Genomic DNA, 23,044 nt, shown 5'->3' with positions numbered 1-23,044 from the left:
ACCACTAGACTGCCAGGGAATTCCCTCCTGAGCCCTTCTAGAAGAAACTAAAGGATGAACTGAGAGATGAAGAAACTATAGCAGAATGACTGATGAATGTTGAATCTCTTTTACTGTAGAACTAAGAATAGAGTAAACATGAAGGTTATAGCTACAGAACACAATGTAAATTTTTAAAAGAAACAATATAAGTTATGAAAATAGTCCAGTACTACCCACTTTTTAAGCTCAAATGACATCCAGTTTAAGAGGACATCTTTGTGAGAAGGCAGAGCTAGCTTCAAATAGCAACTTTAATATTGGGTTGGCCAAAAAGTTTGTTTGGGTTTTTCCGTAAGAGGTTATGGGAAAACCCGAATGAACTTTTTGGCCAACCCAATACTTAGTGGTTATGTTGCTTTGGGCCACTTAACTTTGCTGAGTTTCATTTCTTGTCTGTAAAATAGAGATATTACTTACCTAATAGAATGTATAGCAAAAATATACATGAATGAAAAGTCCACTCATTCAATAGATATTTATTGGCACCTACTATGTACCATGCACTGTCCTAGGTGCTAAGGCATATAGTATGAATATAACAGACATGGAGCTCACTTTCTACTTGAGGGAAGACAGACAAACAAATAAATGAAATATATTGTATGTGAACTGGTAATGAGTGTCATGGAGAAAAACAAATCAGGGTACTGGTGTAGGGAGTGCTGGGGGCTGGGAGATATTGCATTTTCAATTACATCTCACCTGAAGGACATGATGGAGCAAGACGTGTGGATATAGGAAGGTAGGGAGGGGCTCAGGGAAGGTCACTACCCCGATTCCTGGCTGCAGCGATGGTTACTGTTGTAGCTCTTGTAATGACCCATTTTGGCTTCCCTGAAGCAGCAACTCTGACTTCTACAACTTCAGACCAGGGTCTTCCAGTGGGATATCTCCCTGGTTGTGATCTGTAACTGAGCCACAAAAAGCTCTACCTTGAGCTTTCAGATTCTTATAAAAGCCCTGGATATATAAGTATTTTATTTGACATGTTCTTGATTACAGTCCTCTCTCTCCATTCCCTTCCTGACTGTGACACAGGTGCTGGATGGCTGGGCTGGAGGGCAATCTAGAACAACAGCATCCTGTGCTTAACTCAGTTATCACTCATCACACTTCCTGATACTCAGTCATTTTCTCCAGACTAAACTTCTGAACCTCAAATTCTTTCCTGAAGGTGAGTTACTTCCATATCCAGACCTCTGCCCAGGGAGTAAAGTGGTAACTTTTTTCCTGTTAGCTTAGGGTATTATTGGTACAGAGGATTTGGTCACTGAACGCTCATATTTGTCCTGCCATTGTTCTTTTTCATTAATTCACTTATATGACAAGATTTATTTAGCACCTATGACATGTCAAACTTTGATTGATACTGGATATGTGGTGGGGAAAGAAACAGATATATTTCCTGCCTTCACAGTCTACAGGTGTACCTTTGAGTGCTTATGCAATAGACTCTTCCTACTCTACTGTCAAAAAATAGGTACATTGCTTGGACTGCATCATCTTTGCAGCCTCTGTAACTTGTAGAATATGATATTTAGACTTGATGATTTTATCTTCTCAGTGATCTATATGATCTGTAAGGTTATTCAGCATCAACCCTTTCTGATTTTAGAATTTGATTTGTATTGTTTACTCAATGCTATTGATTTAAATCCATTGCATTATAACAATGTAATCTTAATAAAACTAGGGGCTCCTTTATGGTCTAGGCAGTATACAGTAACTGTATTCAAATAAGTACAAGTTAATAGCCAAGAGTAATTGAAGAGAAAATTTGAGGGTTTTTTTAAGGGTATGAAAGTGTACCCAATTTATAAAGCAAAATGTTTTGAAATTCTCTTTGCCATCCATCTCTTATTTCCTTCCACATACTATAGAAACTTGAAATAAAGATCTCTTCTTTTTGTTCATCCCTCAAGTCAGATACTATACCTGAGCCTCATGCATCTTTCATCTTTCCTCGCTCCCTCTCTTCTGTGCATGACTTATTATGAATGTCATCCTAAGCTCTCTGGCTTACTTTTTTTCTTTCCATTTCACCCATTACATGGATTCCCTACAATAGTGGGGTTTTTTTTTGTTTTGTTTTGTGTTTTGAGTGGAGAAAGCATTGCTTCCAATGCTAAGCAAGGAGAACAGAACAGCTCATGCTCAAAAGACCTGGACTCAGTGGTTCTTAACTTTAGCATGCCTCAGAATCATATGAAAGTCTTGTTTAGAACACAAGTGACGGGGCCTCACCTCCAGAGTTTGATACAGGAGGTCCGAGTTGGGGCTCAAGAATTTACATTTCTAACAAGTTCCCAGGTAGCACTGTTACTGCTGGTCCAGGGATCACATTCTGAGAACTAGTACTCTACAACATAGGAGCCAGCAGCTGTTCCAGCAGACAAGAATTTATCCCTGGGTAAAGAAGACTTTGTTACACATTATATATAAATAATGTTACCTGATTCCTTATATGTTAATACAAAGCTTAAGAATTTAATGATTCTCAAACTCTTCCAAAATATAGCAGAGGGAGGAACACTCCCAAACTCATTCAACGAGGCCACCGTCACCCTGATACCAAAACCAGACAAAGATATCACAAAGAAAGAAAACTACAGGCCAATATCACTGATAAACATAGATGCAAAAATCCTCAACAAAATACTAGCAAACAGAATGCAACAGCACATTAAAAGGATCATACACCATGATCAAGTGGGGTTTATCCCAGGAATGCAAGGATTCTTCAATATTTGCTAATCAGTCATGTGATGCACCATATTAACAAATTGAAGGAGAAAAACCATATGATCATCTCAATAGATGCAGAAAAAGCTTTCAACAAAATTCAACACCCATTTATGATAAAAACCCTGCAGGAAGTAGTAGGAGGCCATAATAAAGGCCATATTAAAGGCCATATGACAAACCCACAGCCAACATCGTTCTCAATGGTGAAAAACTGAAAGCATTTCCTCTAAGATCAGGAATAAGACAAGGTTGTCCACTCTCACCACTATTATTCAACGTAGTTTTGGAAGTTTTAACCACAGCAATCAGAGAAGAAAAAGAAATAAAAGGAATCCAAATTGGAAAAGAAGAAGTAAAGCTGTCACTGTTTGCAGGTGACATGATATGATACATAGAGAATCCTAAAGATGTAACCAGAAAACTACTAGAGCTAATCAATGAATTTGGTAAAGTAGCAGGATACAAAATTAATGCACAGAAATCTCTGGAATTCCTATACACTAATGATGAAAAATCTGAAAGAGAAATTAAGGAAACACTCCCATTTACCACTGCAACAAAAAGAATAAAATACCTAGGAATAAACCTACCTAAGGAGACAAAAACCTGTATGCAGAAAACTATAAGACACTGATGAAAGAATTTGAAGATGATACAAACAGATGGAGAGATATATCATGTTCTTGGATTGCAAGAATTAACACTGTGAAAATGACTATACTACCCAAAGCAATCTACAGATTCAGTGCAATCACTGTTAAACTACCAATGGCATTTTTCACAGAACTAGAACAAAAAATTTCATAATTTGTATGGAAACACAAAAGACCCCAAATAGCCAAAGCAATCTTGAGAAAGAAAAATGGAGCTGGAGGAATTAGGCTTGTGGACTTCAGACTATACTACAAAGCTACAGTAATTAAGACAGTATGGTACTGGCACAAAAAGAGAAATATAGATCAATGGAACAGGATAGAAAGCCCAGAAATAAACCTATGTACATATGGTCACCTTATTTTTGATAAAGGAGGCAAGGATATACAATGGAGAAAAGACAGCCTCTTCTATAAGTCGTGCTGGGAAAACTGGACAGCTACATGTAAAAGAATGAAATTAGAACACTCCCTAACACCATACACAAAAATAAATTCAAAATGGATTAAAGACCTAAATGTCAGGTCAGACACTATCAAATTCTTAGAGGAAAACATAGGCAGAACACTCTGTGACATAAATCACAGCAAGATCCTTTTTGACCCACCTCCTAGAGAAATGGAAATAAAAACAAAAATAAATGGGACCTAATGAAACTTCAAAGCTTTTGCACGGCAAAGGAAACCATAAACAAGGCCAAAAGACAACCCTCAGAATGGGAGAAAATATTTTCAAATGAAGCGACTGACAAAGGATTAATTTCCAAAATTTACAAGCTGCTCATGCAGCTCAATGTCAAAAAACCAAACAACCCAACCCAAAAATGGGCAGAAGATCTAAATAGACATTTCTCCAAAGAAGATATACACATTACCAACAAACGCATGAAAGGATGCTCAATATCACTAATCATTAGAGAAATGCAAATCAAAACTACAGTGAGGTATCACCTCACACCAGTCAGAATGTCCATCATCAAAAAATCCAGAAACAATAAATGCTGGAGAGGGTGTGGAGAAAAAGGAACCCTGTTGCACTGTTGGTGGGAATGGAAATTGATACAGCCACTATGGAGAACAGTATGGAGGTTCCTTAAAAAACTAAAAATTAAGCTACCATATGACCCAGCAATCCCACTACTGGGCGTATACCCTGAGAAAAACATAATTCAAAAAGAGTCATGTACCACAATGTTCATTGCAGCTCTATTTACAATAGCCACGACATGGAAGCAACCTAAGTGTCCATTGACAGATGAATGGGTAAAGAAGATGTGGCACATATATACAATGGAATATTACTCAGCCATAAAACGAAATGAAATTGAGTTATTTGTAGTGAGGTGGATGGACCTAATAACTGTCATACAGAGCGAAGTAACTCAGAAAGAGAAAAACAAATACCGTATGCTAACACATATATATGGACTCTAAAAAAAAAAAACGTTCTGAAGAACCTAGGGGCAGGACAGGAATAAAGACACAGACGTAGAGAATGGACTTGAGGACATGGGGAAGGGGAAGGGTAAGCTAGGACGAAGTTAGAAAGTGGCATGGACTTATATATACTACCAAATGTAAAATAGATAGCTAGTGGGAAGCAGCCGCATAACACAGGGAGATCAGCTCAGTGCTTTGTGACCACCTAGAGGGCTGGGATAGGGAGGGTGGGAGGGAGATGCAAGGGGGAGGAGTTATGGGGATATATGTGTAAGTATAGCTGATTCACTTTGTAATAAAGCAGAAACTAACACACCATTGTAAAGCAATTATACTCCAATAAAGATGTTTAAAAAAAAAATAAATAAAAGTTAAAAAAAAAAATTGACCAGAATGTAAAAAAAAAAAAAAAAGTAGGTGTGGCACATATATACAATGGAATATTTCTCAGCCATAAAAAGAAACGGAATTGAGTTATTTGTATTAGGTGGATGGACCTAGAGTCTGTCATACAGAGTGAAGTAAGTCAGAAAGAGAAAAACAAATACTGTATGCTAACACATATATATGGACTCTAAAAAAAAAAAAAGATTCAGAAGTATCTAGGGGCAGGACAGGAATAAAGATGCAGATGTAGAGAATGGACTTGAGGACATGGGGAGGGGGAAGGGTAAGCTGGGACGAAGTGAGAGAGTGGTATGGACATATATACACTACCAGATATAAAGTAGATAGCCAGTGGGAAGCAGCCACATAGCACAGGGCGATCAGCTCGGTGCTTTGTGACCACCTAGAGGGGTGGGATAGGGAGGGTGAGAGGGAGACGCAAGAGGGAGGGGATATGGGTCTATATGTATTCATAGAGCTGATTCACTTTGTTATACAGCAGAAACTAACATACCATTGTAAAGCAATTATAGTCCAATTAAGATGTTAAAAAAAAGAATTTAATGAATCATCTTCTATCAGCATATTTAACATCCTGTAGGTAGGGATGTGTATCGCATAGACTCTGGTATAATGCTCGAAGAATAAAGGAAATAATATTTATTGCTTGATTACCTCTACAGGAGACAGTATAGTGGAGTTGGTATGAGAGTTATCTCTGAAGCCAGGTCTTCTGGGATTCAGTCTTGCCTCTGCAGAGTTTCCGGAAGGCCCTGGGAAAGTTCTTCTCTGGTCTCAATTTCTTATTTTTGAAATGAAGATAACAGAGGTAGCCATCTCCTAGAGCTGTTGTGAGGCTCAAATGAGTTAATACCTATAAAGCTCTTGAAGAGTGACTGGCGTGTTGCACGCACTCTGACGTTACCTATTACCATCAGGAATTTGTTGTTTTCTCTATGTTATCTCATTAAAACCTGAAATTAGTTCTAAAAGGTAGGCACCCATATTATTCTCATTGTGGAGACTAGGAAACAAAAGTTCAGAAAGGTTGAATAAAGATCCCCAGCTAGGGGACTTCCTGGTGGTCCAGTGGTTAAGACTCCATGCTCCCAATGCAGGGGGCCCAGGCTCGATCCTTGGTCAGTGAACTAGATCCTGCATGCTGCAACTAAGATCCTACGTGCCACAACTAAGACCCAGCACAGCCAAATAAATAAGTAAATAAATATTAAAAAAAAAAAAAGAATCCCCAGTAAGTAAAAATCTCTGGCCTTTGTTATTCCACCAGCATTTTCCCAAAGGAATCATTTTCTCCCATAAGAAAAATTGTACAAGGAAGCTAATTTCAAAACTATATTTGAATATGATTGAATAATTGCTTGATCAAGATAGTTGGTGAATTTTATAATTTAATGTTATGTCTACTTTAAAATGTATTAAAGAGGCAAGGATAGGTAGAATAGTGGCTCTGTAACGAACTAGTGAGTGTCTAACATTTGCAGACTACCTGTCATATAATAGGTGTTTTTAAAAATATATGTTGATCAACTGGAATGAATGTTATTTGGAATTTAAAATACCTAAAATTAAAGATTCATAATATCCAGAGTTAGTGAGATTATAGAGAAATGGGCATTGATATACTAGTATGAGATTTTTGAAAGTCAATTTGGCAATAGCCACCAAATTTTTTTTTTTTTTCTTTGCGGTACGCGGGCCTCTCTCACTGTTGTGGCCTCTCCCGTTGCGGAGCACAGGCTCCGGACACGCAGCCTCAGTGGCCTTGGCTCACGGGCCCAGCCGCTCTGTGGCATGTGGGATCTTCCCGGACCGGGCACGAACCGGTGTCCCCTGCATCGGCAGGCGGACTCTCAACCACTGCGTCACCAGGGAAGCCCCAATAGCCACCAAATTTTAAATATATATTTATTTTGGCTCAGGGAGTCTACTTGTCTATCCTAGGGAATACTTTTGTGCCCATGGAATGTATGTACAACGACGTTCAAATTTAGCACTTTTTTAAAAAAATTAATTATTTATTTTTTATTTTTGGCTGCATTGGGTCTTTGTTGTTGCACGTGGGCTTTCTCTAGTTGGGGTGAGCGGGGGCTACTCTTTGTTGTGGTGTGCGGGCTTCTCATTGTGGTGGCTTCTCTTGTGGAGCATGGGCTCTAGGGATGCGGGCTTCAGTAACTGTGGCAGGTGTGCTCAGTAGTTGTGGCACGTGGGCTTAGTTGCTCCGCGGCATGTGGGATCTTCCTGGACCAGGGCTCGAACCTGTGTCCCCTTCATTGGCAGGCGGATTCTTAACCACTGCACCACCAGGGAAGTCCTAGCACTGTTTTTAATTGTGAAAATTACAAACCTAAGTGTTCATAAATGGGGGAATTATGTGGTAAGTTATGATGACCCATTTTGTTGAACACTGTGTAAAAAGTTTAAAAGAATGAGGGAAAGCAATAAATGTTGAAATGAATGGTCTCCAGAAGGTGTTAAGTGAAAAAATGGTAACACAAAAAGTATAGAATTATCTATTTGGTTTATAGAGTTCAAAACTAAATCTATAGGAAATAAGTAGGAAAATGCTTAGAAAAAATTCTGAAAAGTTACACACGAAATAGTTATCAGTGGTTACCTCTGGGAAGTAAAGAGGGCTAGGAAAAGAGGATCAAGAGGAACATCCACTTTGTATACTTTATCTTCCATATTAGTTGGATTTACCACAAGTAGTATGTATTAATGTTTACTTTGGAATCAAAAAGGAAAAAAGTAGCTTGCTCAACAAATATAAGCCCTTTAATGAGGATAATAGATGCTAAAATGTACAAGACAACCTTTCAAAAGCCTTAAAACATGTCTATTCCAGTAATTAGCAGTTATTTTAAAAATTTTCCAAAGTTATCATTCCTACTAAAAACTTTATCACTTGTAGTGCTGTTGATCCCCAGAGCATTTCCTATGGGTAGTAAAAGAGCTGAATTGGTATCTAAGTGGAAAGCACTCAATACTAAAATTCTTGTAGCATTAGAATACCTAGCCAGAGAGTTTGCCTGAGGACTATTACATCATTTCATGCTTGATTTATAACAGATGAAGGCGACAGAGGAAAAAAAACCAAACCAAAACAAAACAAAAGTCAGAAAAACAAAACCACTATTACACAAAAGGAGAAACCAAAGAAATAGTATTTGTTTTTTTTCTCCAAATGAATGGTTGTATCAGTGTTCAGTGGGAGACAATATTAGGTGTGGATGAAAGAAGAAAGTTATTCTCCTGGTTTTTCTCAGTTTCAGTTTGAGGAATGTAGGGTAGTATATTAGTATATAGGAGTGGAAGGTAAAATTGAGAACTATGACATGCAGCATTTTCTGGTCCATTTATGTATTTCATAGGTAACACTGAAATTCAGAGTATTTAACCACATCATTATGATGCTTTAATATCAAATCAGATTTTCCTTTGGTCAGTAGTGTAGATAGCGTGGAGTGACCACAGCAATTATTATAACTATGGCCCAGAAGACTCATAAAATTATTGTTAAAGAGAAGGTAGAGTGAAGCAACTTAGAAAAGAAAATTGAACAGTGGTGACAGGAGTGATGTTTTATAGGAGTAGCTATCTTTATTTTCTGCTAACCCATGGGTTCTGTGTAATGTCTTAGATTGTGACTAATACTTGTATAGTTATGCTTGACCTTATGATTGAAGATAGAATTCCAAAATTCGTGGGTAAATTGGATTTTTAAAAGACACACAGTACAGCACATGGAATATAGCCAACGTTTTATAATAACTTTAAATGGAGTATAATCTACAAAAATTTTGAATCACAAAAAAATAAATGAGAGGAGCTCATATTACAAAAAAAAAGATACACATTTTCCCTGTTGTAATTTGAAGAATATTTTTTTCTTTTCTTTTTCTTTTCTTCTCATCAGTGTACTATAATATCTGTTTCACTCCAGGTTATTTCATTGCAAGTACTCTGACACTACTAGATCTGACACTACTACATCTTGTTCAGGTAAAAAGGGGAAATTTGTCATACGGAAGTATTTTCAAGATACCAAATACAGGAAGTTTCTTTGGGCCTTATAAGGAAGAGGAAGCTGAAAAGCTAAGAGGATTCATTCCTGGTGAACTCTTTTTTTTTCTCTCTTCTGTCTGTGTCAATTCTTTTCTCCCAAAGCAAGTCAGCTTTCTGTGCAACTCCATGTACATGAATACAGATGGCAGCCATAATTTTAGAGCATGGGTAACTTCACTTTAAGAGAACAAAAAAGTCTGAGCAACTGTCTTTGAATCCCAGTTCCAACTTCCTCAGGAGGGAGATCATGAATGGCTCAGCTTGAGTCAGGTGACAACTCATGGTGCGATCAAGGAGTGTGGGTAGCAGGGTCACAAACCGTAACACAGGGGCTAGAGGCTGACTACTCTGGGTGAAGAAGATAGTTCTCAAAGAAAGAAGGCAGAATCCTTAATCTAAATAAGGACTCAGGAATTAACGCTCTGTACACTGATAATTATGCGAGGGGAATTTCTATTTTGAAGAGTGAATCTTGGTATGGATCCTTTTATAAAGAAAAATAGTTTTAGTGAATTGGTACTATACCTCAAATGTTTTAAGTTAAATTTTTTTGTAAAGTACAGCATAATTATAATAGACATTTTGCATATTTTGCCAAATAATCGTCCTTACCTGAAGGAGGTTATTAATTCCTGGCTTACAGATGGGGAAATTATTTTAGTTTTTATGCACCAACATTAAACTTATTCAGTTATCTCAAGGGAAGGAGGGACCTGCTTGCCAGGAACACCTTTTTCTTTGGGACTATAATGAAGAGTGAAAGAATTGATGTAGAGATATAGATATGATAAAGGGCAGAGGAAATTTTGAAAAAAATTTTTGCCATATCCAACCTAACTTTGAAATGAATAGTCCTAAAATATCTGGATGATTCAAAGTAAAAAACATTGCTTGCTTGTCTGTCTACCTGATTCACACTCCTGACTTTGTCTTTCGGTTTATATTACTAGACCTGGGATAAATTAGCCTCTCTCCATAGCTGATGCCTTCAGAAAAGTACATCTTCTCTACCCTGGAAGGAAACAATCTAACTTGTGGATCTATCCCCAGTCTTTTGCTTGAGCCTGTTTCCCCTTCCAAGGGGAAGAACTTTCCTATATCTTTTTCTGCTCTCACATTTATGCTCCTCTTGAGAATGTTTTCATTATTTCATCAGTTAATGGCATAGTTTTGTTTTTTTTTTTTTTTTTTTTTTTTTTTTTGCAGTACGCGGGCTTCTCACTGTTGTGGCCTCTCCCATTGCGGAGCACAGGCTCCGGACGCGCAGGCTCAGCAGCCATGGCTCACGGGCCCAGCCGCTCCGCGGCATATGGGATCTTCCCAGACCGGGGCACGAACCCGCGTCCCCTGCATCGGCAGGCGGACTCTCAACCACTGCGCCACCAGGGAAGCCCTGTTTTTTAAAAAATACAATTGCAGGTCTTTGCGTTTATCTCTGTTACAACCCAGCCCTTATCATTCCTGCCCACACAGTTTCGTGTCACACAATAAACTGTGACAAATGCTTCAGGATTACTGAGAAAATCCAGCGTATTTCTCATACCCCCCAGCTTGGGGATATCTATAAATTGTCCCCACCACAACCATAATAGGCATTTAATAACGGTGCTAAGGGTTTAAACATACTTTTTCATCTAATCTTCAAAACAGCTCTTCAAAGAAGATATTCTTATCCTCATTATACTGATGACAAAATGGAAGCTTAGAAAATTTAAATGACTTCCTTGGTGAAAACAGTGATTCAAACCTGAGTCAGCCAGACTCTCAACCTTAAGTTCCTAAACGCTGAGCCATGGATTTCCAACCTTTGCACTGAAACCACTTAAGGACTTTAAAAAGAAGTGAATGCCAAAGCCCTATCTAACACATTCTGTCAGTCTTGTTGCAGGTGTGGGTTAGGAATGGCAGTCAGGAGCCACTGCCACCATATTCGACTGCAGTAGAACGACAGAACTTGTGGCACAACACCCCATACTTGACACCTGGCTGCTAATTTTTACTTCGAGATACGGCCATACAATCAGTTTTGAATCTAAATGTTTTATCATCCAACCCAACTCACATTTCTTGTTTCTCCATGTTGTGTGAAAGAATGTCTTGAAAGACTTGGTCAAATGTCTTGGAATCCTCTTTTACCATTATCAAAGAATAGAGGAAACTTTCTGAAATATTCGCCCTGGGAGCAAATTTCTAGTTATGTCACTACCAGGGATCACATAAAGAGTTAAAAAGTTCTCCAAAGAGTGAAAAGAGCTAAACATTCCAGGGTAATATTGGCTTAAAATCATAGTATTTTTGGTAAGGAGAGAGGCTTTCACTAGTAGAATGACACTAAGCAAGTCACCTTATCTCTCTGTATGGGTAGATTGATTTCTCGTCTACAAGCCTGTGATTAATATATTTCCCTTGCCCACCCTGTCTTCCCTATCCAAATCACTATTATAAAAAAGAATCCCTTCCCCCACAAGAAACCCTCAATATTTACTATTTCCAAATGGCCTTTCCCTGCAAAAAGGCAGTGGAGTAACAGATACCATGCCTGGTTGAATAAACACATCATTACAACATATAGAAACATCATTTACTACAATGAATGTATCTGTACTGTTTAGAGTTCTTAAACAGGCTTTTGCCCCCCACCCCTCCCAAAGAGAATGCTTCCATTTCCACAGTTCAGACGACTTTCATTTTAACCCTAACATTAAAGCCACCTTCAGCACTTTATGTTCTTTGGGTCTGTGTTCTGGTTTCTACTCCAGTTAACAGTTTTTGTTTGCAGGAAAAGGGAACTCTCATGGTGGTTGCTGCTTGTAATTTCAACCTTAACATTCTAAGCAGATTTTAGATTTGCTGTTGAGTCACAACTCCTATTTCTAATTTCTTTTTAGAAATTAAACAACGACAACAACAACAACCAAGAACTCTCCAGCATATTTTGCTTGTCAGACAGTAGCCATAGGAATGCAGTTTCCCTGTAAATCCCTTCTTAGGAGAAAACAGGGCTCTAGTTCACTACTTACTTTAAAGAAGTCAGTGTGAATTCAAGTCATTTCTGATCCTGCTATCATTTGCTCAAAGACCTTTTGCAATGGGTCTTATGTAAGAAGAAATGCAGGAGTTGCTTTGGTGAGGTTTATTTAAAGAAACCATTAAATACAAGCTTGACCTGAATCACAGCATCATTTGTATGGGGAAACAGGGGCTATAAATGCATGGTTTTTTTTTTTCAGATTGACAGAAAGAAGGCTGATGATGAGTGAAAAAGGCCCTACACAGTTGGGTCACAGGCTACTTCTTCGGCCTCACCTCTTACCACTGCCCCTTCCTTTGCTGTCCTCCAGCCAGTGACCTCTTTCTCGGTCCTTTGAACTTGCCAAGCACCTTCCCTTCTCAGGGTCTTTGCCTTTGCTAGTGTTTCTGCATGAAACTCTTTTCCCAGATAGCTCATTCTCATCCTTCGGATCTCTGCTCAAACGTTAGTTTCTCTGGGAGGTCTTTCCTGGCCACTATAACTAAAATAGCACACTGCCTCCTCACTTCCTGCTCCTTTACTTTTCCTAGCGGCAGTTATACTCTGGCACATTATACTGATAAATTAAAAGCATTTTTGTCGCGTTATCAGAATACAAGCTCCCGTGGGGCAAAGAGTATGTGGGTTGTGTTCACATATCATCCTTGGGGTCCTACAGCCTGGCACACAGTAGATGCTCTGTAGATATTTGTTGAATGAATGAATGAGGCTCTTTGGGATGGTGGAAGTTGTTTCTCCTCCTTTGCCAGGCCTTGCCGCCATTCCACAGGCATCTGGGCACCTCATTCCACCCTCACCCCTTTCCAGCAGAGGTGACTGGTTGGAATCAGGCGCACGGAATTGCATTGGCGCGAAACGGTGCGTATGAACGCGTTGCCCCAACCCTCGGCGCTACTTCTCTCGGCCTAGCGGCCTGGACTGTGGAGGGGCAGGTTTGCTGCACCCCCAAAGTGGGAGCAAAAGCAGAAAAAGACAACAGTGCGCGGGAGGGGAAAGTCTCTGTGCGGTGCCAGGTTGTGCGCCGAGGGCGCCTTCCCGGCGTGGCTTACTCATTCCCAGCCGCCTCCGGCCACGCACACGGCCATCTGCGGAGGGCCCAGCCAGCTCAAGTCCCCCCGCCCGCTCACGCCCAGGGGCCACCGCGGGAATCTCCGCGCACGTTCGCTGGCTTCCCGAGAAGCCACGGTCTTGCGTAGCCAGGCCCCGTCGGCCCCTCCGCGCGCGCCGGGGAAAGCGCGGCCTGGGTGGAGAGGCACACGCGCGCACGCGCAGACCGGGGGCGCACGCCAGGCGCCCGCGCCCGCCCCCGCCCCCGCCCCGCCCCCGCCCCGCCCCCGCCGCGTTCAGAGGCTGCCTCAGTCAGCCGTGAACCGGCCGCCGGACCCGAGGCCAACTGGGAGGCTGAGTTGGACGTAAATAGGACGTCCCAGACAGTGTCGCCTGCGGCGCTGAGAAGACGGTGTGGCTTGGAAGAGGGTGGAGACGACGACTGTGACGGGCTTCCCGGCTGCCCGAAGTGGGAGTGGTGTGGGCTGCCGGAAGGAGAGAGGAAGAGGAGCAGAAGGGGGCAAGCAGCGGCCTCCGCTAACGGCCTCCCGGGGCGCTGAGAGGCTGGGCCGGCTCCCGGCTCGCTCGTCAGTTCGTGCCGCCGCCTCGGCCCCTCGGCCCCGGGGCCCGGACTTGCGGCGCGCGTCGGGGCGGAGGGCTGCTATCGCCGCGCAGGGAGAGGCCCGGTCCTCGCCGCCGAGGGATGTGAGTGGGAGCAGAACCCGCACGGGAGGGCCACCGAGGGCCCAGCCTGGCGGACGCTCGGACCCTTGCCCGCTCCAGGGGCTTCGAAGATCGTGGCCGGGCGGAGGCGCCGGGTAGGAGCAGTCCCTGCGGCCTCGGGGCGCGTCCTCGTCGCCTGATCCGTGCAGCGGGTGGGTGTTATTACTGCCTGGGCTCCGGCAGCAGTTCTCTCTTCACCCTCCCTCCCACCTCCTGATCTCCGCTTTCCCCTCGCTAGTGGCAGTAAACTTCTCGGCAAGAAAATCCTCCTCTTTAAAAGGGAACCTACAACGGAGTGTTTTTCGTTGCTATTTGCATCCTTATGTGTCTGATATTCCTCCTCCCTCTTTACTTATTCCTCTTTAAAATTTTCTAGATATCTGAACAGCCTGGAAAAGAGCATCAATTTCCCCTGGATTTCTGCGGTACTAACTGCTGCTTTTTTTTTTAGGTTTCGGAAGCAGGCAAGGCAACAAGATGTGACCTGTTTCTCTTCTGCAGAAGAGGCCCTTCCTCCCCTTCCCGCGAAGGTGGGTATGCGATCCTGGCTGCTGTCTTTTTTCGCTGCAGTAAAGACGAGGGTGTCTCGAGCTGTTGTGCGTAGGAAGGTTGGAAGCGTGTGTCGACGGGCAGGGCTCATTGTTGCTTACTCCTTTGAAAATGGCAGTACTGAACTTTGAATATTGCTCTGGGAGGGTAATTTTGGGGGTTATTGTTGCTCTTGGATCCTTTAAGAAACGTTAATTGTTTGTTTCTCTGCTGATTGTACATTGTCTTTCTTTGCAGAGAAAACGTTGTCCGTTACCCTTTCTCCTCAAGCAGCCAAAGATTGTTAATCTTTGAACGAGGAACATTTTCAAGTAATAAGAGATACCTATTGAGAGGACACGTTAGCTGCTCTTGCTGGGGTTTCTGCGACCACACTGAATGCTTCGTGAATGGTTTTATCTGCTTAAGTTTGCTGTGTCGGTTGAATTTACCCATTTTGCTTTCCGGTGGTTATTAATCTGTCAGAAGAAACTCCTTTTCTCTGAATGAAAGGATAGAGGCAGCTGAGTATGTCACAGAGGGGAGGAGAAATGTGGAGAAGGAAACTACAAGTGGGAATAAGAGCGATGACGATTGCTTTTGGTTTCATAATAGGTTTGTACAAGTGAGTTGTTGGGCTATTGCAGATATTCTGATATAACACCCAATAGATATGAAGATGAATAATCACCCTTTGGCCTACCTTTCCCTACCCCCTTCACCTTTTACCACTTTAGGTATGAGAATCGCTTGCTTGTATGTGCACATATCTTTTAGTGTGTAACATATCTGCAAAGCAGATGTGTCCAACATTTGCCTTAACAAGTATTTACCTGTACAGGAAAGCTACAGTACTTGCTGACTAGTTAAGCATATAATGCTTGTTTTGGCTCTGAGTGTCCTGTGTTTGGAGTTATTTAGCATGTTTTAGGGACCTGTTAAGGAATAGTTTGTTTCATTTACTGGTTTTTCCTAGTGATTTGAGACAGGTGTCTCAGGTATAGGATGGGAACATGATCTTTTCTCTACTTCACCTGGTTATTGCTGAAAGGTGAGATACTTTTGAGGCAGAATAGGGAAGGACATTGGCTTTGGGGTCAGATCTGGGTTTGAATTCTGGTGTTCCTGCCACTTAATAGTGGTATTATTTAAAATCTCTTTGAGTCTCACTTTCTTATAAGATTGTTGTGAGGATTGAGTAAGATTATGCATGCAAAGTAGTACATTGCTTGGCTACTGTGAAAGTCATGGCTGGGCAGGCAAAGGATATTCAGAGAAGGGCACAATGACTGCATAAGGTGATCTGCCAGTGACCAGTGTTTCTTCCTCTGTAGTATAAGGAGAAAAAGGACTTTTATGTCTTGAAGTGGTTAAGGGGTCTTAGAGCATTTTTATGGAAAGGTTTGACCCTTATCTCTCCGCACCCCCCTCCCTGCCACATTTGTGCTGCCCCTACCAACTGTTGTGCTGCCCTCTTGTGGTTAACCATGCTAATAAGAACTTTCTTTTGCTCCTCTCCCATTATTTTTTATTCTTCTCTTTTTTAGGCCCCTTCCCTTTGCTCCCAGTTTCCCAGACTGTGTGCTGAGGTGGCCCAGAGTGCCATTGAACCCAAGCATGAACTGATAGTTTGAGGTAGTTCACAGTTTCAACATTAGATTGACACATTCCTTTCTACAATGTCATGTTTTTGCAAAGCTATATTTTTAGAGGTTGCTCTGATAAAAAGCAACTACTGTATGAAACAGGATACTACAGTATCATGTTGTCCAATTTGATTCCAGGTTTGAGAGTTTGTACAGTGTCCAACAAGCACTAAGTTATAAGGACATTAACACTTAAGTGGTTTGAACCCAGCTACTTAAGTATTTCTTTTGGCCTAAGGGTGCTATGAAAAAATTACTAACACTAAGAACTTCCTAAATAGAGAAAGTTTGGGAACCTTTGCCTTAGCTTTTGGTTGGCTTTTCTGATAAATTTTTTTAAATGGGAAAACTGCATTTTTTAATGTTGGTCACTAATTGCTTCCCCTCCCCACCAAAATTATTGATACAATTATTGATACAGCCAGTTATCAATTTATTGATAAAACCAGTACTAGCTGATCATAGCTTAGTATATTTACTCTCCTATTTAATATCTTTATAGCTTCTGTCTAGCTTTTTCGTTTTAGGCTAATCCTATTGATTGTCATTCTAGTTACTTTCTGGTTTTTCCAGTACTGTTTTTCTACTAGTATTTTTGACCATCTCCTTAAACATAACATACCTTAAATGAAAATCATCTTTTTATACCCCTTTGTAATTTCCTTCTCTCCTAGCCATATAGGCTTTAAATTAGATGTCATCTTTAAACTACCTCTTTCATTTACCTCATATATTAATCCATTCAACATGTCCTATTCATATTTATTTTGTCATTCATATTTCTGCTTTCCCCACTTTTACCACCTGAATTCCGGGACTCTTATCCTCAGCCTAGCCTAGAATATCGAAAGTCATATCAACCTCTTAGAATCCAGAGTAGTAAGAAATCACATTGAAAATGTGGATTGGAATTAGATTATGGCTGGTTTCAAGTGCTAGGATGAGAAGAATGTATCAGCACTTTGCTTCATAGGTAATAGACAAGCTTTAATAGTTTCAGATTGAGAAGGAACTTGCTTAAAAAAGTATTTTAAGAAAATCACAGTGGCACCAGCATTGGGTAGAGTATGAGTTGGAAAGAGAAGTGATAAAGCTAGGAAAATAATCTGGGCCTGAGGTAATGAGGATTTGGCTTTAGTGAAAATAAGACTGGAGAGATGTCACACAAGGCTTAATTCTGGACTGAATAAGAAAGGAGGATGTAGTGCGGGGAGGGAGAGGAGTAATCAAAAATGACTGAAGTTTTGATCCTCAGTGACAGAGGAAATCAAAGAGTGTTGAAACTCTTAAGATATCTGAGAACATGTGCATTAGGAAACCCAGAGAGGTTTAAAAATGTGGCCAAAGTTACTCACCTAGTTGGTGACAAAAAAGAACTAGGGTTTTATTAATGACAGTACTGACAGAAATAGGTATGAGGTATTAGTAGCTGGTTGACGGGATACAGACAACTGGGCTTATATTTTGGATATGTTGAGTTTGAGGTGACAGTGGGGTAAATAAGTGAAAATAGATAGCCAGACAGTGGGACAATATGACTAGAACGTAATAGAGAAATTTAAGGCTGGAATTGTGCTTAGAGAGAAGAGCAGTGCATCTGAGATTGAGCCTTGGGAACTGCACATAATTAGAGAATGGGTGAAAGAAGAGGAATTGGCAAAGGCGACAAAGATGGAGCAGTCAGTGTGTGAAGCAGGTGGGTGGGTAGGTTAAGCAGGTGGGATTGATTAACAAGTTTACCATTGTTGATCACTGCCAAGAAGTGAGAAGAATCAGAATTTTAAAAGGTCTTGGGACTTCTCTGGTGCCGCAGTGGTTAAGAATTCACCTGCCAATGCAGGGGACACGGGTTCGAGCCCTGGTCCGGGAAGATCCCACGTGCCACAGAGCAGCTAAGCCCGTGCGCTACAACTACTGAGCATGTATCTAGAACCCTCGAGCCACAACTACTGAGCCCACGTGCCACAACTACTGAAGACCGTGCGCCTAGAGCCCGTGCTCCGCAACAAGAGAAGCCACCACAATGAGAAGCCTGCACACCACAACGAAGAGTAGCCCCCTTTCACCACAACTAGAAAAAGCCTGTGCGCAGCAATGAACACCCAATGCAGCCAAAAGTAAATTAATTAATTAATTTTTAAAAAAGAAAGAAAAAGGTCTTAAAAATGTGTACTGCTGTCTTTCCTAATATAAAACCTAGAAAAGCAGAAGAAAGAAGAAAATTGCTTATGGTTTCCCCATGCAGAAATAACCATTGCAAATATTTTGTTCTCTCTAGTATAACAAAAAACCATTGAATTTGACTTTTGGTTGATCAGTGGAGACTTCTATTCAAAGCTCTCCATCCCTGGGACTAATGATGAGAATTTTAGACACAATAAAGACTAGGAGGTATTTTTTGACAGAATGTTTGTCATTCATCTGTGTCGTCTCATATCATATTACACAGGGACCCATATTCCTTATGGGTATTAGCCCTGCATTTATATTATTTGAATGAGTAGACATTCAGTGGTTAGCATTAGACATTCATTGGTCTGTCAGTTTAGACAACTAACCTCTAGGTGCAATTGTACTGGTAAGATCTGAATAAAATGATAAGGTATTAATTGCTAAAAGGAAAGAGAAATTCTTGGTTGATAACTTATAAAACTGAAGGTAGCATAATTAAGAGTATTCAGATTAGGAGAATTGGAAAGGACAAAGGAAGTGTTATCTGTTTTTGAAGCCTGTACAGTATAGCTATTCTAAAGGTGAATGAGGTAGAGATAGTCCATGGGCTATTTGTTTTGCTTGAATGAGTATTTTGATCTTCACAAGGACACTCTTCTGCCTTTTTTGGTATCAGTCCTTGAGAATAGGGCATTCATTATTGCTTACTAGGTTATTTTAATAAATTCTGATTATGAAATATGCCAGTAGGTAATATTTTTATAATATAAAAGGTAGTGTGATGTGAGGAAGTACACTGTTTTGGAAGTCAGGGGATCAAGGACTGACTGCTGTCAATATGGTGTGTGATTTTGAGCAAGTCACATAATCAGTGAGTCTTGTTTTATCCTCATTTGGAAAATGAAGGAGTGGACTAAATTTTTTAAAAAACTGTTTACTTTAAAAAGGTGAAATCACATGGTAAAGTGTGTATAAAGTTTAAGTAAATGGTTTAAATGTTTATAACAAAAAAACAGCAGCCCCTTGCCTCTGCTCCCCTCCCCGCATCTCTGATTCTTGTTCTCCAGGAAACCACTTTCAAATCTTAAAACAGTGTCTTCTGGTACTTAGCTCCATATGTGTAAATAACACAATCCACCATCAATAGGCCCCTTTCCTCCAATTCTGTATCTGTACCTGTACTCTGCCCTTCCCTCCTTTACAATGTATGTACTATTCAGTGTCCCATGTAAGACTTCTTCATCTATTTGGGTAGAGGAAACCATCCCCTTTTGCCTTCAAGGACTTTAGCACTGTATTTCTCTCTCCTTTTTTTGCATTCTCAATTTTTCCCTCTACTGGATCATTTCCATTAGTATGTATTTTAGTTGCTATTACTTTGTGACAAAACCACCCCACAACTTAGTGATGAAAAATAACTACTTTATTAGACTCATATTACGCGTCAGTATTTCAGATAGGGCACACCAGAGATGACTTGTTTCCACTCTACAGTGTCTAGGACCTCAGTTGGGAAGAGTTGCTGGCTGGGGGTAATTTGGATATAGAGGGCTAGAATCATCTGGAGGTGTCTTCACTCACATGACTGGTAATTGACACTGGCTGCTGACTCAGATCTCAGCTGGGGCTCTTAACTGGAACATGTACATGTGGCTTGGACTTCCTTAAAATATCGGGGCCTCAGGGTAGTTGGCTTTCTTACCTGGTGAGTCAGGGTTTAAAAGTGAGTATTTCAGTGAACATGGCGAGGTGGGGGTGGGGAATAGACTGCTTCTTGTGTTACCGAACCAGGTTCCTTTGCCTGATGTGCAGGAAGCCACATGCTGAGATGCTGAGGTTTGCAGCAGAGAAAATGTTTACTCATGGGGCAGCCAAGTGAGGAGACTGGAGAACAAATCTCAAATCTGCCTTCCCGAAGGTGAAGCGCTTGGGATATTTATGGAATAAAGGAGAACAGTGGTCTGAGGCATGGGGAAAGGTGATTGGAAGCAGGAAAAAAGTGCAGTAATTGAAGTTCTGCACAGGCACAACTGAGCTACAGGCTTCTTCATGGGGTGCATGTTCAGAAAATGGTGGCATTAGTATGATCTGAGGGTGGAGCTTTGGGTCTTCTGACATGAAAAGGTGATCCATTGGACAATCAGGCAATCCCAGTTGAATGGGTGGTAGTCTCAGCTGGGTTGAGCTGGTCAAGAACTAGCTCCTGAAAAACAACTTAGGCAAGCATTATTATAGTGACTTATAGTCTAAGGTGTTATCTATGAGAAAGCTATTGGGAGTTTAGATATATTGCTTGGCTAATGACTGTTAGCTATATGGATTTTAAAATCAACTAAAGGCAGGCGATTAAAAGCAAGTGAGTCAGGTTAGGTTTGGTGGACCTAATCAGGTTAGCCCTCGGTATAAATTGGGGAGTGGCAAGGTCACATTGTGGAAGAAAACATGGGATAGGAGATTTTGTTATGGCTGTCTCTGGACAATATTATTGCCATAATTGCCATTTTGCCACACTTCACATCCCTCCTATGTCCAAAATACACTAACCCCTTCCTCAGAGACCTCTAATTCACATCCCATAATGACATCGCTCAAAATCCAGTATCTCATCATTGAAATCAGGTCCAGATGAAGATGAGGTTCCTTGGGTATGGTTTCTTGAGAATGATTCCTCTATAACTGAAGACCTGTGAAAAGACAAGTAATATGCCCCCACATAATTAAACTACAAGATTGGAAAGGCATGCATTAACTGCATTAGACATTCCTGTTCAAAAAACAGGGAAAAAAGGAGTCACACGGCATTCTATAGCAATTCCAAAATCTGGCTATGTGCATGATGGCAGTTCCTTGATTAGAGTTCAGTCCTGTTCCCTGGAAGTTGTTCTTAGTGGGCCGTGGCATCTTCTTTTGGTCTTTGGCTTCACCTTCTGAATCATTTTTTTTTCCCCAGAAGAACTGATCTTGTTTGCCACTGAGTAAGTTTCTGAGCTTGCTTCCTGCCTGTAGTAGTTTGGGGTCCAAATGCTTCCTTTTATTTTATATTATTACTGTCCCTTTCATTCTAAGCTAATGTGACTCCAGTAAAAACTTTGTGGACTTCCTGTGTGTCAGTTCATAGTCTACTCCATCAGACAAAAGTCATACCCACAAATCTGTTTTGAGAGGAACTTTTTGCTACCTTAGGCTTCTGTGAAGCTGCTGTAGAACAATATCCTTAAGATCCTAAGGTAATCTCTTGTTTGAAAGGATATGTGAGGTAGTGATTCAGATCTTTCTGAGGTCTGAACAGTGGTCCCACTCTAGATTTGGTTTTTGCCTTGAGGCCCTTTCTTTAAGAACATTTTGCTGGCTGAAAAGACTGTTTTTAGCCCTTTACATTTCATTGAAATTCCACTCAGAAAGCAAATAGCTCATTTTTTATTTCCTCTTGCTGCTCTTCCACTTATAAAGGCAGATAGAAGAAGCTAGCTGTTTCTTCAACATTCTACCTAGAATCTTCTTAATTTATTAAGTATATGTTTTATTTTCCATGTTACCGTAGGTGATAGTTTTGCTAAACTTTACTATATAACAAGAATCTCCTTTTATTTAGCTTTCAATAGAATTTTCCTCATTTTCCTTTAAGCCCTCACTGACAGCCTCCTTGAGGCCAGTTAAGTTTCCATTAAATCTCTTCAAGGCCCTTTAAATTTGTGAACACAAACTCCAGATGGGTCCCTATCTGTTCCTGGCCTTACTAGAACCATTCCCTTACCCAGTAGTTCTTTTTTTTTTTTTTTTTGCTGTATGTGGACCTCTCAGTGTTGTGGCCTCTCCCGTTGCGGAACATAGGCTCCAGACGCGCAGGCTCAGCGGCCATGGCTCATGGGCCCAGCTGCTCTGCGGCATGTGGATCTTCCTGGACCGGGGCATGAACCCGTGTCCCCTGCATTGGCAGGCAGACTCTCAACCACTGCGCCACCAGGGAAGCCCCCCTAGTAGTTCTTAATCAGAATTACCTAGAGGTCTTGTTTACACACAGATTGCAGGGCCCCGTGCCCAGAGTTTCTGATTCAGTAGGTCTGTAGTGGGACCTGAGAATTTGCATTTCTGATAGGTTCCCAAGTGATGCTGATGATATTGGTTTGGGTACCAAACTGTGAGAGTTACTGATTTAAACCAGGATTTGGCAGTATTTCTCTTAAAGAACAGAGAGTAAATATTTTGGGCTTTTCAGGCAAGATTGTCTCTGATGCAACTACTCAACTCTACCATTGCGGTGCAAAAGCAGCCATAAATGAAGAGACATGTAAAGCTTTATATACAAAACAGGCAGTTTTGTAAAGCTTTCTTTACAAAAACAGGTAACTGTCTGAATTTGACCTGTGAGCTGTAGTTTGACAATTCCTAATTTATACCATTACTTGACTCCATATTGTCTTCAAGCTACTGCCCCATTTCTACTGCCTTTTGAAGCAAAGCTCTTTGGAAGAGTTGTCTCTTCTTTTTATTCTCTCTTAAAATGTTTATGTCCTGCTACCTGGCTCTTTGGTGGGGCTAATGGT

At 40.9% G+C, this 23,044-nt stretch overlaps 1 protein-coding gene across 1 annotated transcript in view; it reads left to right on the top strand.

Moving 5' to 3' along the window:
- Window positions 1-14,042: 14,042 nt before the first annotated feature.
- The window catches only part of JAK2 (Janus kinase 2), a 116,619-nt gene continuing 107,617 nt past the window's right edge, over window positions 14,043-23,044 (top strand). The window contains exons 1-2 of the mRNA XM_065879133.1: window positions 14,043-14,249; window positions 14,606-14,684. The gene's annotated coding sequence lies outside the window, so the exon portion shown is untranslated. The remainder of the gene's footprint in view (window positions 14,250-14,605; window positions 14,685-23,044) is intronic.

Source organism: Phocoena phocoena, chromosome 6 (genome assembly GCF_963924675.1).
Source record: "Phocoena phocoena chromosome 6, mPhoPho1.1, whole genome shotgun sequence".
Lineage (NCBI taxonomy): Eukaryota > Metazoa > Chordata > Mammalia > Artiodactyla > Phocoenidae > Phocoena > Phocoena phocoena.
This window is presented reverse-complemented; position numbering and strand designations above follow the sequence as displayed.